Raw genomic sequence first — 14,490 nt, forward strand, 5'->3', positions numbered from 1 at the left:
GGCTGAATGATGGTCCACAACAAATTGATATACACTTGGGTACTGTGGATTTTGAATGTTCCATAAATTTCCATGGGGGATGGAGGATCCCATATTAATTTACTTGTCCATAGGCCTGGCCTGCCACCTGGCGCCCAAATGAGATCAACAGTTTGGATGCCTCTAACTGTTTGATTTTTCAATTCGTCTGTAAATACCCTGTTAATGGTTAATAATTATTTCCTTGGGTATTTACAGCATGGTCTGGTTTGGCCGCAAAAATGGAGAACACTGCAAAATATTTGTGGGGGCCTACCTTGATGTATGTTTGGAGAATACTGCAAAATATTTGTAGGGGCCTACCATGATGTATGTTTCTTATCCGCACCGCCCATCCTTTATGTCAGCTGACTTTATGGCATGAGCATGGTTACTGCATTTTAGGCCCAAAAAATAAATATAAATAAATAATAATAATAATAATAAAAAAATAAAATTGAGGTAGATCCACTTGAACCACCACAGGAAAGAGGGAATCGAACATTTATCGTTAAAAACTTTTTGGAGCCCCTGTTTCCTTTGCTGTGGGTCACTTGAGTGTTGGATCTGCCTCAGTTTTTGGCTCACGCCTCGAAATATTCCAGTTAGACGGATGGACAGAACGGATGTATCATATACATCACGGTGGGGCCCAAAAATTTAAACCAGCTATTTTGGACTGGTTTCCGAAGCATAAATTCCCATGGATTTTCAAGCAGGGTAAAAGAGTAAATCGTTACCCATTTACAGGGTATGAACACCGGATTTTAAAAACCAAACACGCCCTTAAAATCCTGTTTATCTGCAGTACAGAGGTTGAAACCATATTACCTCCATCCTTCTACAGGAAGGATTCCAGCGATTGCTCATCCTCAAACTGCTGAACTATACCACATCTGAATATAAAGAATTGATACGCAATCATACACTACAAGAAAAAGGGGTAGAAGTAAATAAATAAATAAATAAAAAAGAGCGCTAGTAGAACTTTTACCGGTGCTCATACAAGCACCGTTAAAGGGGTGTGTCGGCAAAGGCTTTGCCAGTGCTAACCATCTTTTACTGGCGCTTGTCTGAGCGCCGGTAATTGTGTAGACTTTTCCGGCACTTTCGGGTGGCTGCTGGTATTTTTAAAGAAGCGATGGTAAAGTTAAAAAATTGTCGGTAAAAGTCTATCCTAGTATAGATTTGAGAGGTCCTGGTTAAAAGCCATGCAATCCGTGGCATAGGCCAGTAAATTTGTTTTTTTTTTTTTTTTTTAATATATAATTCAATTGAAACCTATATTTTTTTTAAATATTTGAAACATAAAAATGATGTAATACAATTAAAACTAAATATTAAACAAAAATTATATTACTTCACAATTTAAAAAAATATAATATTTACAACAATAAGTTGAAAATGGTCTCGAATAAAATAAAAAAAAACAAAAAAAAAAAACATCCACGTGGTCCACTCCTAGCACGAGTGGCGTCAAAAGGCTGAAGTGCTTGTAGGCCTAAATTTAGGTGTAGTTGCTCAAAATCCTGCACATATAAGGAAAAAAAAGTCAAAAAGTAGCATTTTATGAAAATAGAATAAATTAATTAAAAAATAAACAATTAATTGCAAGGTTAAAACAATATAACAAATCTATCAATGGCTAGATGGGCCATTCAACAGACAATATTCAACAATTTAACCAACCGATTTTTTTTTTTTTTCCATAACGAATTGAACATGTTATAAAAAAAAAATGAGCATGTTATAACAAACTTGAGCAAGAAACATGCTTCCCATATAAAAAAAGGCCCCATTAAACTAGTAAAATACTGATTTATTTATTTATTTTTACATGGCATCCCTGCGTTTAAAAGTGAATGGCATGTTTTAACTGATTGCCATTGTGCATGCTTTAAAATAAACCAAATTCATTTATGTTAAAATATGTCAATGGTACAGAAAATGTAAGGAAGCCTGTCCAAAGAGCTATTTTGACGAGTTCTACATAAGCATGTCAAATCAGCAAAAAAAAAGTTTTTTTTTTCTTTCCCTACAAAGAAAGACATGCCTTTATTACAAATTTGTTAAAGTATGGTTGCACATCATCAAAGTTAAATTGGATGCAACTCTTAAATCATATCATGCATCAAATTGTATATTTTATTAAGGAAAACAATTTTATTATACAAGTTATGGCTTTTAAGATTTCTTTCATACTTATGCCTTTAAAAAGAAAAACAAAATGAACCCATCAAGCAAACTATCAAATGCAGTGAAAGTAATAGTATCAATCAATCTATCACATCGTGAAACAATCACTACACAAGCAATTTTTTTTTTTTGAAGACTGGATGGAACTTTTGCTTCATTTCCAACCAATGCAAAACTATTTATTTATTCATATTTGTTCAGGGCTAGTTAGGATCCTCAGTTGGACTGAATACTAGGAGTTCAACTAAATAATTCGAGGCTCATACATTTGATATCTGATCCATGTATCAGGTTCGCCCCATGGTTTTATGATCTGGCTGAAAAAAGGAGTTTGGAGGCAACACCCTCATAACCTGACACAATCAGACAGTCTTAGGAACCTCCTTTGTTTGGTGGGATGTCTACACTGCTAATAAAAGAACCAAGATAAAATGCATAGGTAACGTCGATTCAAACAAGATTCTAAAATCAATCAAAACACATAATCGATCTTACAATGGTGTCTTGTTACGTTTTCTTTTTGTTTTATATGAATAAGCTAAAATTTTATTCAAAGCGAAAAGGAGGTACAATGGCAAACACAGAAAATCAATAGCAGATTATCTCATTCCTTATGACTTATGAGCAGTTCCTTTCTCTTTCTTTGTTTCTCTCTTTTTATTTTTTAACTTTCATTTTTGAAAGGATAATTATGAGCAGTTATTTTTACTTTTCAGTAGCTTCTTTCAACCAACATTTATGGAAAATTTTGTTTTTTTCATCAAGGAAACAATGATAAAGGTTGGTGAAAAGAGTAACAAAACCTTCAGGAGAAAATAAAATTATGATGGAACAATTAATGCCCCAGTCGTGATTACTGGATTCAAATGTCTCGAAAGCAAGACCTGCACACATGCCAATATGTTAGCATTAATATTATAAAATCCTATGTGTGTGTGTGTGTGTGTGTGTGTGTGTGTGTGTGTGTACTACAAAAAAAAACACTAACAAGCTTTTATTCTCTTCACAATTTTTTGAGAGAAACTAAGAAAAGAAATAGTACCATGCCTGATCAAATGACACCTGATCATCACATCAAGGATTAAAATAGTTTGTGTGATGACTTCCAATGTGTCCACACGTGCAAACATGGGTAGAAGCTAGATTGTCAAACTTAATTTTAGAGCATTTAAGCAACCATGAAAGGTAAAGATAAATTAGTACTGGGTGCATAGGATGAGATTTAGCTTACAGGAATGATTAGCTTTTGCCCCCCATGATGGAATTCAATTCTCCAAAAGATTTCCTACAAGGATAGTTTGAGTCTAAATACATTGAGCATGACGAAAGGAAAAACAAATCTCAGTAGGATGAATGCTGCTAATTCAAGGTAATTAAGAACCATTAACTAAAAGATGATTTTTTAGAAACTAAAACATGAATTGAAAAAATGATAAAATGATAAAGAAAGCAAGAAAAGAATTCACATTTAGATACAAATGGCAAAACAAAATACCTTTGACAAAAACATTATAACGTGGATTAATTGATGACAGATATTTAAACCGCAGATAAGTATATGTTATTAAGCTCTGTTATTCCTCAAAAAGAAAGTGACAGTATAAACGGGCTTCTTCCAAGTTCAACCTTGCAGCAGCGGATGATGAAATCTTAGCCCTGTTAAGATAGGATTAGGTGCACTAACTGACCTTGAAATGTTGAGGGGAACAACGCATCAGCTTAACTCGCAGACACATGAGTCCAATAACTGTTGCCATGCTATAATATCTAACTTTTACTCTGAATGTCACCTAGAAGGAAAAACAATGCAAGTTCAAGCTAATTAATAAGATAAAAAAAAGAAAGAAAATGTAGAAAACAACCGGGACACAGGCACAAAATTTAGAAACACAACAAAAGTAAAAATATATTTGCCTATCCAAGTGACCAAGAAGCTTGTAAAGCAAGAATTAATCCTCAAGCATTCAACCGTATTCTTATGAGATGAGATATGAAAAGTATATGCTACAAAAGAGAAACTAACTATAAGCTGATTTAATATCTAACTTTCCCTGAAAAAGGAACTGATGCATGTATAAACTAGCTAAGTTTGTACTCCCAAGACTCTCCATAGATTCTGTGAATTTTGTTTCCAGGCAGGCCATACAATCCATGGTCAGGTGTTCTACCAAGCTTGTAATCCCAAGAGAGAAAAAAACAGATTAAAACTAGGAAATTAAAAAAAAAAAATTACCTTAGCAGTGAACGATCATGTAATTGCCTGTTTCCTAAGATCAATCTACACAGAGATACTGGCTTGTGACAGATTTATGCTCAAGCCCTGTAGTGCCTTGTTAGAGTAGTCAATAACCTACTTCAAATCGTGCCATTGGATTGTAAGTTTGAAGTTCAGATAAAATATCAAAGAAATGCTCAAAAAGTACCACTGATAAAAGAAAATCCAGAAACCAAATCATCCAAACAATCACATTCTGACATTGAGCAGGATAATCAGATGGCAACATTCGCCAATAAACTAGGGACAACTTGAAACTAATGCAAACGTACATAGAGGCCAGGAAATAGGCAGTAAGTCCTGATAAAATGAAGATAAGAACAGATTACATAACTCAAACACAAGTACTTGCAAACACATGTAGGCACTTGTTATGCCCTGTAATTAAAATTATTTAATTTGTATATCATGATTTTGGATATACAAAAAGCGTTTGGATGAACTATCAAGTTAAATTGCAATTATTAGTGCAATTAAGTAGGAGTGACCAAGCATTACTGGACATTCATATTGATGCAAGGTTCAAAATCAGGTTACATTGCTTTCAAGGTGAAAATAAATGTAGCTGTAAATTAAAGGCATCTCCTCCAACAAGAAAGAAATATCATGATCTTACAAATGTTGAAAACAATAAGGATAATTTCTAAGGTATTAATGTCAAGTCTTATATAGGGCGTTGGGCAACTAGTAGCCAAATCTGTGAAACTGAGCAAGACAAGTGGCACAACAGATGAGCAGACCGTCCTAATTCCTGGGCCAGGAATCTACATAGTGGAACTCGCCTGATGTGTTGCTTGGATTTATCATTATTCATGAGCTTTGTAACCCATGCCACCGGTAGGCAATTCAGAAGCTAAATTAAACTTTTAGCCTCTTTTGTTTCCAACCGAGATTAAATCTAAATTTTGGCCTCAGTTGACTCCAACCGAAGCTAAATCTATTTTTAACCTCAGTTCTCAACAATTGAGCTAAAGCCTTTAGCCACAGGAGTTGTAGTCTCGGTTTGCAATGCAATTGCTCCGATGGTAGACTCTTAGGAGTTTCAACACCCGGTCAAGGGTTCGAGTATCCATAGGTGGTGAAATTCCACTATGGTGTGTGTGTGGGGGTGTGTAAAAAAATGGCTTGTTTAAAGAGGCCCATGTCAGGCTAAGCTGAAACAAATAGATATGCTTGTTAAAACATAACAAAGTAGTTTGTTTTTATGATGTAGAGCTTGACTTAACATCTTTTACTAATCCAAACAGAAGTGGCAAGTAACTTTAAGAGATTGTTGAAGATCAGCCAATGTTGAACCTCCTGTAAACATTAGTTTCATCTAGTTCTATCAGTGTCAGGCTTAATCTAACTAACTGAGCAAGATTCTTCTAGGTTCAACTAACCATGACATGTCATTTAGAGAACTATGCAAAAACAGAGGAAGTAAAAGTTGAGGAGCTTATAAAAGCAGTTGCAGACTTAGGTATTATATGTTTTATTTACCAAAAACATGCTGGTTTTTAATAGAACAAACCAACTAGAAAAATTAGGACACACATAGGTTACCTTAGCATCTGATGAAAACAAAGAGAAGACAATCCTCCTCTGGTTTTCTTGTATTTGAGACAACCCTAAAGGGTTGAATACATAGAGATCTACAATTATCTATACAAGGTAAATGATAAAAACAGAATCATCTATCTATACATGAAAATTAGCTATACAAGTCATGTGGCCTGTCTAACATGAAAATTAGCTATACAAGGCATGTTTCATGTCTAACATCCCCCCTCAAACTAATGCTGGTCATTGACAAGTAACAGTTTGCCAACTAGAAATGAGTGACGTGCAGAAGTGAGAGACTTTGTGATAATGTCTACAATCTGATCATGGGATGCGACATGTGGAAGAGAAATGAGCCCAGACTGAAACTTCTCTCGGATGAAGTGACATTCAACCTCAATATGCTTTGTCCGTTTATGAAAAACAGGGTTAGAGGCAACCTGAATGACACTAGATTATCTAAATGGAGTGGAGTAGGATTCTATAGATGAATGCCCAAGTCAGAAAGAAATCCATGTAACCAGACAAGCTCACTACAAGCAGCTGACATTGCACGATACTCTGCTTCCATGCTTGATTTGGAAATAGTGGCTTGCTTCTTACACTTCCAAGAGATGAGAGAAGAGTTGAGAAAAACATAGTAGCTAGTGGTAGATCTTCGTGTAAGAGCGCAACCGGCCCAGTCAGCATCCGAATAAACATGAAGATCTAGAGTTTCCGTAGAGGAAAACAATAGTAATCGATCCAGAGTTCCACATAGGTACAGTAGGATGTGCAACACTGCAATCATATGAAGAGTCTGAGGAGTAGATACAAACTGGCTGACTACTTGGACAGCGTAGGTAATATCAGGGCGAGTCATTGTTAAGTAAACTAGACTCTCAACCAAACGACAGTATAATGTGGGCTGCACAAGGAGATCACCATCGTCACGACCATATTGAATGTTAAGTTCTAAGGGAGTCTGAACTGTCTTCTGATCCGTCAATGAGGCCAAGGTGAGAAGATCCTTGGCATATTTACACTGGCTGACTAAGATCCCACGTTTAGAACGTGAAAATTCAAGCCTAAGAAAGTATGTCAGATGGCTGAGATCCTTCATCTTGAAGGATGATTTCAGAATCTCCTTGAATTTCGAGATGCCAGTATCATCGCTACCAGTTAGGAGTAGGTCATCAACATATACGTGAACAATGACAATTCCGTAATCAGTGGTGCGTAAAAATAAGGCTGGGTCATGACCATTTTGAGTAAAACTAGCACCCGTAACAACATCGTGAAAGCGTTGGAACCATGCCTGAGGTGCCCGTTTGAGGCCGTACAGAGCTTTCTTTAGGCGACATACCTTATTAGCAGGGATTAAAGAGGCAAGAGGAGGTTTCAAATATACTGTTTCTTTGAAGTCTCCATGAAGAAAAGCATTTTTCACATCTATATGAGTGAATGGCCAAGAACGAACAGATGATATTGCCAGAAGAGTACGAACAGTTTTCATTTTGGTCACAGGAGCGAATGTCTCATCATAATCAATTCCGTGTTCCTATTTGTATCCTTGAGCGACAAGCCGAGCCTTGTATCTATCTAATGATCTGTCACACTTGAGCTTTACATAATAAATCTATTTACTACTAATTAATTGTTGGTCAGTGGGTCGATTGACAATGTCCCACATATGGTTATCATCCAATGCTTCAAGTTCTTCTGCCATAGCCTTCTTCTAACAATCATGAGTAGCTGTCTGAGGGTATGAAGTAGGAATAGATATAGATTCTAGAGTAGCATTCATGACAGACATAGAGTATATCAAGCGATCAGGTTGTTGATGTACACGAGTGGAACGACGTATCAAGGTGGGTTCTGGATCGGTAACAAATACAGTAGGGAGACGAATAGGTGGTGGATCTGTACATGGTCATCATGAGTAAACCTACAACGGACGAGAGAGTGTACTTGAGGTAAAGAGAATATTAGGAAAAGCAGTTAGACCAGGAGAGTTTGGTGCATGCGGAGGAGGAACAGATGAATGAAATGTAATATGCTCAAGAAAAACAACATGTCGTGACACCCGAACTCGATGAGAGACCAGATCATAGCATTGAAAACCCTTCTGAGTGTCTCCAAATCCCAAGTACATACATTTGACTGATTTTGGGGAGAGTTTGTTACATTCTCGTGATGCCAGGTGAACATAACATACACAACCAAAAACACGAAATGTAAAATATGTAGGGAGTAAACCAATGAGAACAAAGTAGGGAGATTTACTGTTCAGAACTTTGGTTGGCATCTGGTTAATCAAGTAGACTGAATGCATCATAGCTTCCACCCAGAAAGAACGGGGAACACTCATAGCTGTCAGTAGGGTGTTGGCAGTTTCAACAATATGACGATTTTTTTGTTCAGCCACCCCATTCTATTTTGGAGTATCAGAATAGGTGGTTTGATGAATAATCCCATGACCCTAAAAATATATACGAAAATTTATGGAGAGATACTCTTCCCTAGAGTCAGAGTGAAGAGTTTGAATTTTTACTTGAAATTGAGTGTCCACCATAGAGTGAAATATCTTGAATTTTTCAAAAACCTGTGATTTAGAGTGCAAAAAGTAAATCCAGGTGTACCGTGTGAAATCATCAATGAATATAACATAGTATCGTCGTCCATAGAGTGACATAATTGGTGAAGGACCCCAAACATCTATATGATTTTATAGTACTTAGAGAAAAGAGAATACACTTACTTTTTGAAAGACAACAGGAAGAACAAGAATAATCCAAATTACTTTTATTAAGAGAAATATTCCCTACCATGCCAGAAGAAAATAACTGAATCAATCGATCTGAATGTGGATGACTTAGGCGAAAGTACCAGAGTTTCCACATTTTATTTGTTGAACAAATATTTGAGGAAGATGGAGAAAAGAAACAACAAGACACAGTGACAGATGGGTCAAAGTCTAACACGTATAGACGACTATGCTGCCTACCCCTCCCAAGTACTTTCCCTGTTGCCAGATCCTTCACAAAACAACATGTTGGAAGAAATATGACTAAACAGTTATTGAATGTAAGTTAACTAACAGAAATTAAATTTGAGGAGAGTTTATAGACATGAAACACATAACGAAGGGTGAACTGGCGATGGGCAGAAGGAGAGAAAGTCAATGAACCAACGGACTGAATAGGTAGTTTTGTACCATCTGCAGTAGAAATAACCTGATTGCGTAGGGACAAATGTCTCGAAGATGTGATACGTCACCGGTCATATGATTGGAAGCACCAGAATCGAAGAACCATATAGAAGATGAGGATATACCTGACATACCGGCAGTAGAAAGGGCCTGTACGATCTTCTAGAGCATCGCATGAGTCAAAGGTGAGGAAAGTCCTTCAATAAAAATAGTAGATGCAGTATCACTAACAGAAGGCTCAGAAGAAATAGTGGTAGAAGTAGAAGAAAGATCACGACCACAGTCACGACTTCAACCACCACGTCCACGGCCGAAAGAGGATGCATAGGCATGTAAACGGTAGTCCTGAATACCATGACCAGTCTGTCGACAATAAGCGCACCAATCTTTGCAATGAGCGACGGCATGTCCCACTTTGTTGCAGCCATGACAAGTTAAAGGGGTAGAACCACAGTTTGGTGCAGAGGTGGATACAGCGAGTACCAGATCAGATGGTCCCGGAGGTGGGGAAGTGGGAGAGAGAACTTTCAATCATTGTTCCTTAGCTAATAAATCATTAATAACTGAATTCAATGAAGGAATTGAGTTATGGTTCAGGAGAGCAGCCCTACAATGCTCAAATTGCGGACGCAACTTCATAAGAAACTGTCGAACTTACGCGCTATCGTGCATTGTTTGGAATATCTTAAAGTCATGAGAAAATTTTGGATCCATCATAGCCATCTCTATCTAAATTGCAATAATTATAGAGTAGAATGTTTGAATACTTTTGTCACCCTGAGTAAGGTGAACCAGATCTTGTTATAGGCTGTATAACCGAGCCGCATTACTCTGTTGATAAATTGTCTGGAGATGCTCCCACATTGCCTTAGCAGTGCGGTGTGGCGTAAGGCCAACAATAATTGACTGATCGATCTAATCGAGAATGCAGGTAATAATCTGTCCATTTTTTTAATTTCCCACTCAGCTATTTTATTGGCATTTGTGGAAGTGGGGACAGTAACGGATCCATCAATTAGTCTTCACAAACCATGACCCTTGAGGAAACTCTGAAAGTGGATGGCCTATAGATTATAGTTGGTACCATCGTAACCACAACGTGGGCCCTCTATACGAGAGGAGTCTTTGTCTATATATCTGAAGTGATGTAAACTACGTCAAGGAAGGATATACCTTGTAGCAGAATAGCTGGTCGCAGTAACAGCAGAAGATCTGGTTGCAGTAACAGTAACAACAACAACAATAGAAGATCTGGACGCAGCAACTGCAATAGGAAAGGGGTTAGGGTTGGTCAAACGGGGGTAGTTGACGCAGCAGGGGTGGTCAGAGGGGGATGGGTGATGCAGCAGGGGTTGTTGGACGGCGGCTGGGTGATGCAATAGGGGTGCAGGGGGTGGTGCAGGTGACGCAGTAGGAGTACAGGGGACCAGAACAGGGTTTGCTGACACAGGAGGGGCCGGAACTGTCAGGAGGTGGTGCCAGTGACGAAGGAGGTGCCGGATCAGGATGTGCAGCTCAAGATGGTGGAGCAGAGTTGGATTGCCGGAGATTGGTATGGCTCTAATACCATGAAAACAAAGAGAAGACAATCCTCCTTTGGTCTTCTTGTATTTGAGACAACCTTAAAGGGTTGAATATATAGAGATCTACAATCATCTATATAAGTAAATGATAAAAATAGAATCATCTATCTATACATGGAAATTAGCTATACAAGACATGTGGCCTGTCTAACATGAAAATTAGCTATGCAAGGCATGTTTCTTGTCTAACATCTGAAAGTTAGAAAGAACACCCTTTGAAGAGTTATACACCATTGATTGGAAAATTGTGTTAGAAGCCTTATGCAAGGGATGAGGAGAAAACAAGGGAAACAAGGGATAAGGGTCTCTACTCATGGCTTAGTGGTAGTGTCACTAGAGTTTCAACACTAAGGTCATGGGTTCGAGTATCCATTGTGGTGTGTGTGGGTGTGATGGTGTGTGGTTAAAAAAAAAGGAGCAGTGGGAATTGGAACTAACCTCTCCTAACATGATTTAGTTTTAGTGCTATAGAAATATAAATGACAACAGACAAGTCACCTGACATCATTAATGCATGCACTGAGCAAACCTTCTACTGCATAAAGAACATACATGAGAAATAGAAATGACTTGTAAAGGACCAAAAAAATACTGCTATATAACAAGCTTAGCATGAGCAAACCTTCTACTGTACAGAGAACATATAGGAGAAACAACAATAATAGAAACTTTCTCAATGGAGCAAATAAAGGTCTTTTTGACAACACACGTCATTGAGCGAAGTATTGTGTTTCTTTTATCTAACATTCTGGAAAGCATTGGAAAGACAAAACAAAGGATTTGGATGAAAAAAAAGAAATTTTTTTTCACCAATTCCTTTCTTTTTCCTCATCACATTATCCAAAGTTCAAACCCTTACTAATTCATTATACCTATTGGCTGTAACTTTTTTCCAAAGGCTACCACGTTTCTAAGTAATTTAATAAGTGCCTGCGTATCATCCATCACATTCTGCCAGAGTTCATCATAGGAGTTCGTTCCCGATTAGTAGGCCCGGAAGGAAACTCGCACTAGGCCAATAATCAATGCCATTACACGCTGATGACATCTGCCAGAGCTGTAATACAATGCTAAGGCCTTTAGGTTGTGTACCCGGAAGCAGATTGCACGTGGCACCCACCGTAGGAATATCCCTGTTGCATATCTAGGTTGTTTATCCATTTTTCCAGCTCCTATTACGAGATGACTGTAGAAATGATACCGATCCAAAGAAGCAAATGATGCCGATCCAAAGCTCAAGCTGACCCATCATAAAAAATAAAATAAAAAATAGTGGAGATTGAACACCTACGGTTGAAAACTTCTTGGGCCACAAAAGTTTTGGATCAATCTTATATTTAAATTATGAATTATAAAAAAAAATGTTCTTGCTACTTTCTTGTATGCATTAACTAATGCTTTTGGTATTTGGGATGTCTGAACACAGAAATTATGAACTAAGTAAACTACAATTTAAATTAGAAACATGATCCAATGCATTTGTGTCTCAGGATGCAACCTCCGGAGAAATAGAAACCTAGCTCATTTGTTTCAGAAACAGAACATACATTTGAAAAACAACTCAGCAAAACTATCAACATAAAGCACATTTTGAATCCACTATCTATAAGAATAAACCTTGGGGATTTTAGAGGAATGCAATAACCCTTAGAAATGCAGACATAAACTTATCATTTAACAAGTAAGATATAAGAATAATTTACTCTCAAACACAATTCTACCCCTTCGAAACATCAATAAACAAAGACCGACAATTAGCAGATGTTGCAGGTAATAAAAGTTTTCCATCCAAATGTGCAGTTTCTAAATGCGAACATATTGACATATGGTACCTGAGAATATTTACGTTGTGCACATTTGTCATAGAGAGCAGTGACAATTTGTGACAATCTAAACATACTTTCACTACAAGAAAAATGACCTTTACCGGCGGTCGAAACCGCCCCTAAAAGTCCAAAAACCCGCTGGTTTAAGAATAACCGGCGGTCGGGCACGTGCCACTAAAAGGGAGCTATGCTGAATCTTTTACCGGTGGTCTCGCATTTTTAGCGGCGTTCTTAATTGCCGCCGCCAATAGTGGACTTTAGCGGCGCTTACTATACTTTAGTGGCGTTTCTTTGATTGCCGCTAAAAGCTATAAAAGCGCCTGTAAAAACAATAAAAGCGCCGCTAAAAACTCCACAAAGTGTCGGTAAAATTGTACAAACGCCGATAAAACTCCAACAACCGCCGGTTAAAAGCGATAAAAAACGCCGCTAATAAAAACGCCGTTGAAGTGATAAGAAACGCATGTAAATTTTGTTAGAAACGCCGCTAATGGTACTAAAAACGCCGAAAAATGTAACAAGTGCTACTATAAGAGTAAAGAAACGCCGCTAAAAGCTTTGAAAAACGCCGATAAAGTACCGATAATAGAGAGGAATGATTCTTTACTAATCCTTTCACACAAATTCCTGTTGATTCTGACTGATCCTTTCCTATAATTGCTGTCCTATAATCAAATCTCCATCAATCTAACTATCAAATTTCTATCTACATAACTATCAAAAACCTATGATTGAATGACAAGAATTTGAATTACCCAATAATCTAACATTCATCAAGACAACAATTAGCACAATATCAACAAAACAATTAATGTTCTATTTAAAGCTTTCAAAACAAACTATAAATGTTTTCTTTTCCTAGCCACATCTTCTGGAAAATGTCTACAACACCAACCTCATTGGCCATGATCATGTGTCCACTATGTGTGATGTACGCCCTTTTCTTGCAATGAGCCTAAATTCCTCCCTGAGAAGTTTCCCTGCGATGGGCTGAGAAGCATATAGCTGATTCGGTAAGTGGCACAACATTGAGATTATACTACTTGGAGTTGTAGAGTGTTGCAGAACCAAGCCCTCTATTTGTTGAAGACTTGAACCTTTATAAACAATCAAGGCCTATGATAAACAAGAAAATAAAAGGACATTCAGCTTCACAAGTCACCTCTATAGTTGGGAAAGTGTCACAGTAAAAAAAAATTGTCATTGTATCAATTGGAACTTTTCTTCTCTTTTCTTTCTTTTTTCATTTCCTTTTTTCTTAATGATTTGCTTTCAATCGGAACTTCAATCACAGTAATAAATTGTCATTGTATCAAACTATACGGTGCTATAAGGCTTACAAGCACCACAATACAACCCCTACTCAATTGCTTGCTGGCAGGTATTGCAAATCATAAGCAACAAAGGAAACAAAAATTGGCCTTGTAAATGAAAACTAGTAAGAAAAATACACCAAGTATGAAAAAGTTTAGAAAGAAAAAGCAAACAAAAGTCATCACCTGATATTCTTGAAGTGGATTTCATTGCTAGTTAGGAATGTACAAGAAGCATCCAAAACCTGAAGAAATAAGAAAACTCAACAGTCAGAATGTTGATGATAAATATGATTGATTCCGTTCATTCATATTCGTAAGATTCCATTAATTTACCTTAGGGCCCGTTTGGCCGGTCGGATTGGAAGGGATTGGATGGTATTGGAAGGGATTGGAAGTTAAATCCTAGGATTGGCCGGGCGTGCCAAACAGAGTCGGTAATCTGATCCCAATCCCATGGATCTTAAGACAATCCACTGACAACACCATCATTACCTTTAAATCCCATCCAATCCACCCTAATCTGTTCAAATTTGCCTGGGACATG

This window comes from Magnolia sinica, chromosome 2, assembly GCF_029962835.1.
Source record: "Magnolia sinica isolate HGM2019 chromosome 2, MsV1, whole genome shotgun sequence".
Classification (NCBI taxonomy): domain Eukaryota; kingdom Viridiplantae; phylum Streptophyta; class Magnoliopsida; order Magnoliales; family Magnoliaceae; genus Magnolia; species Magnolia sinica.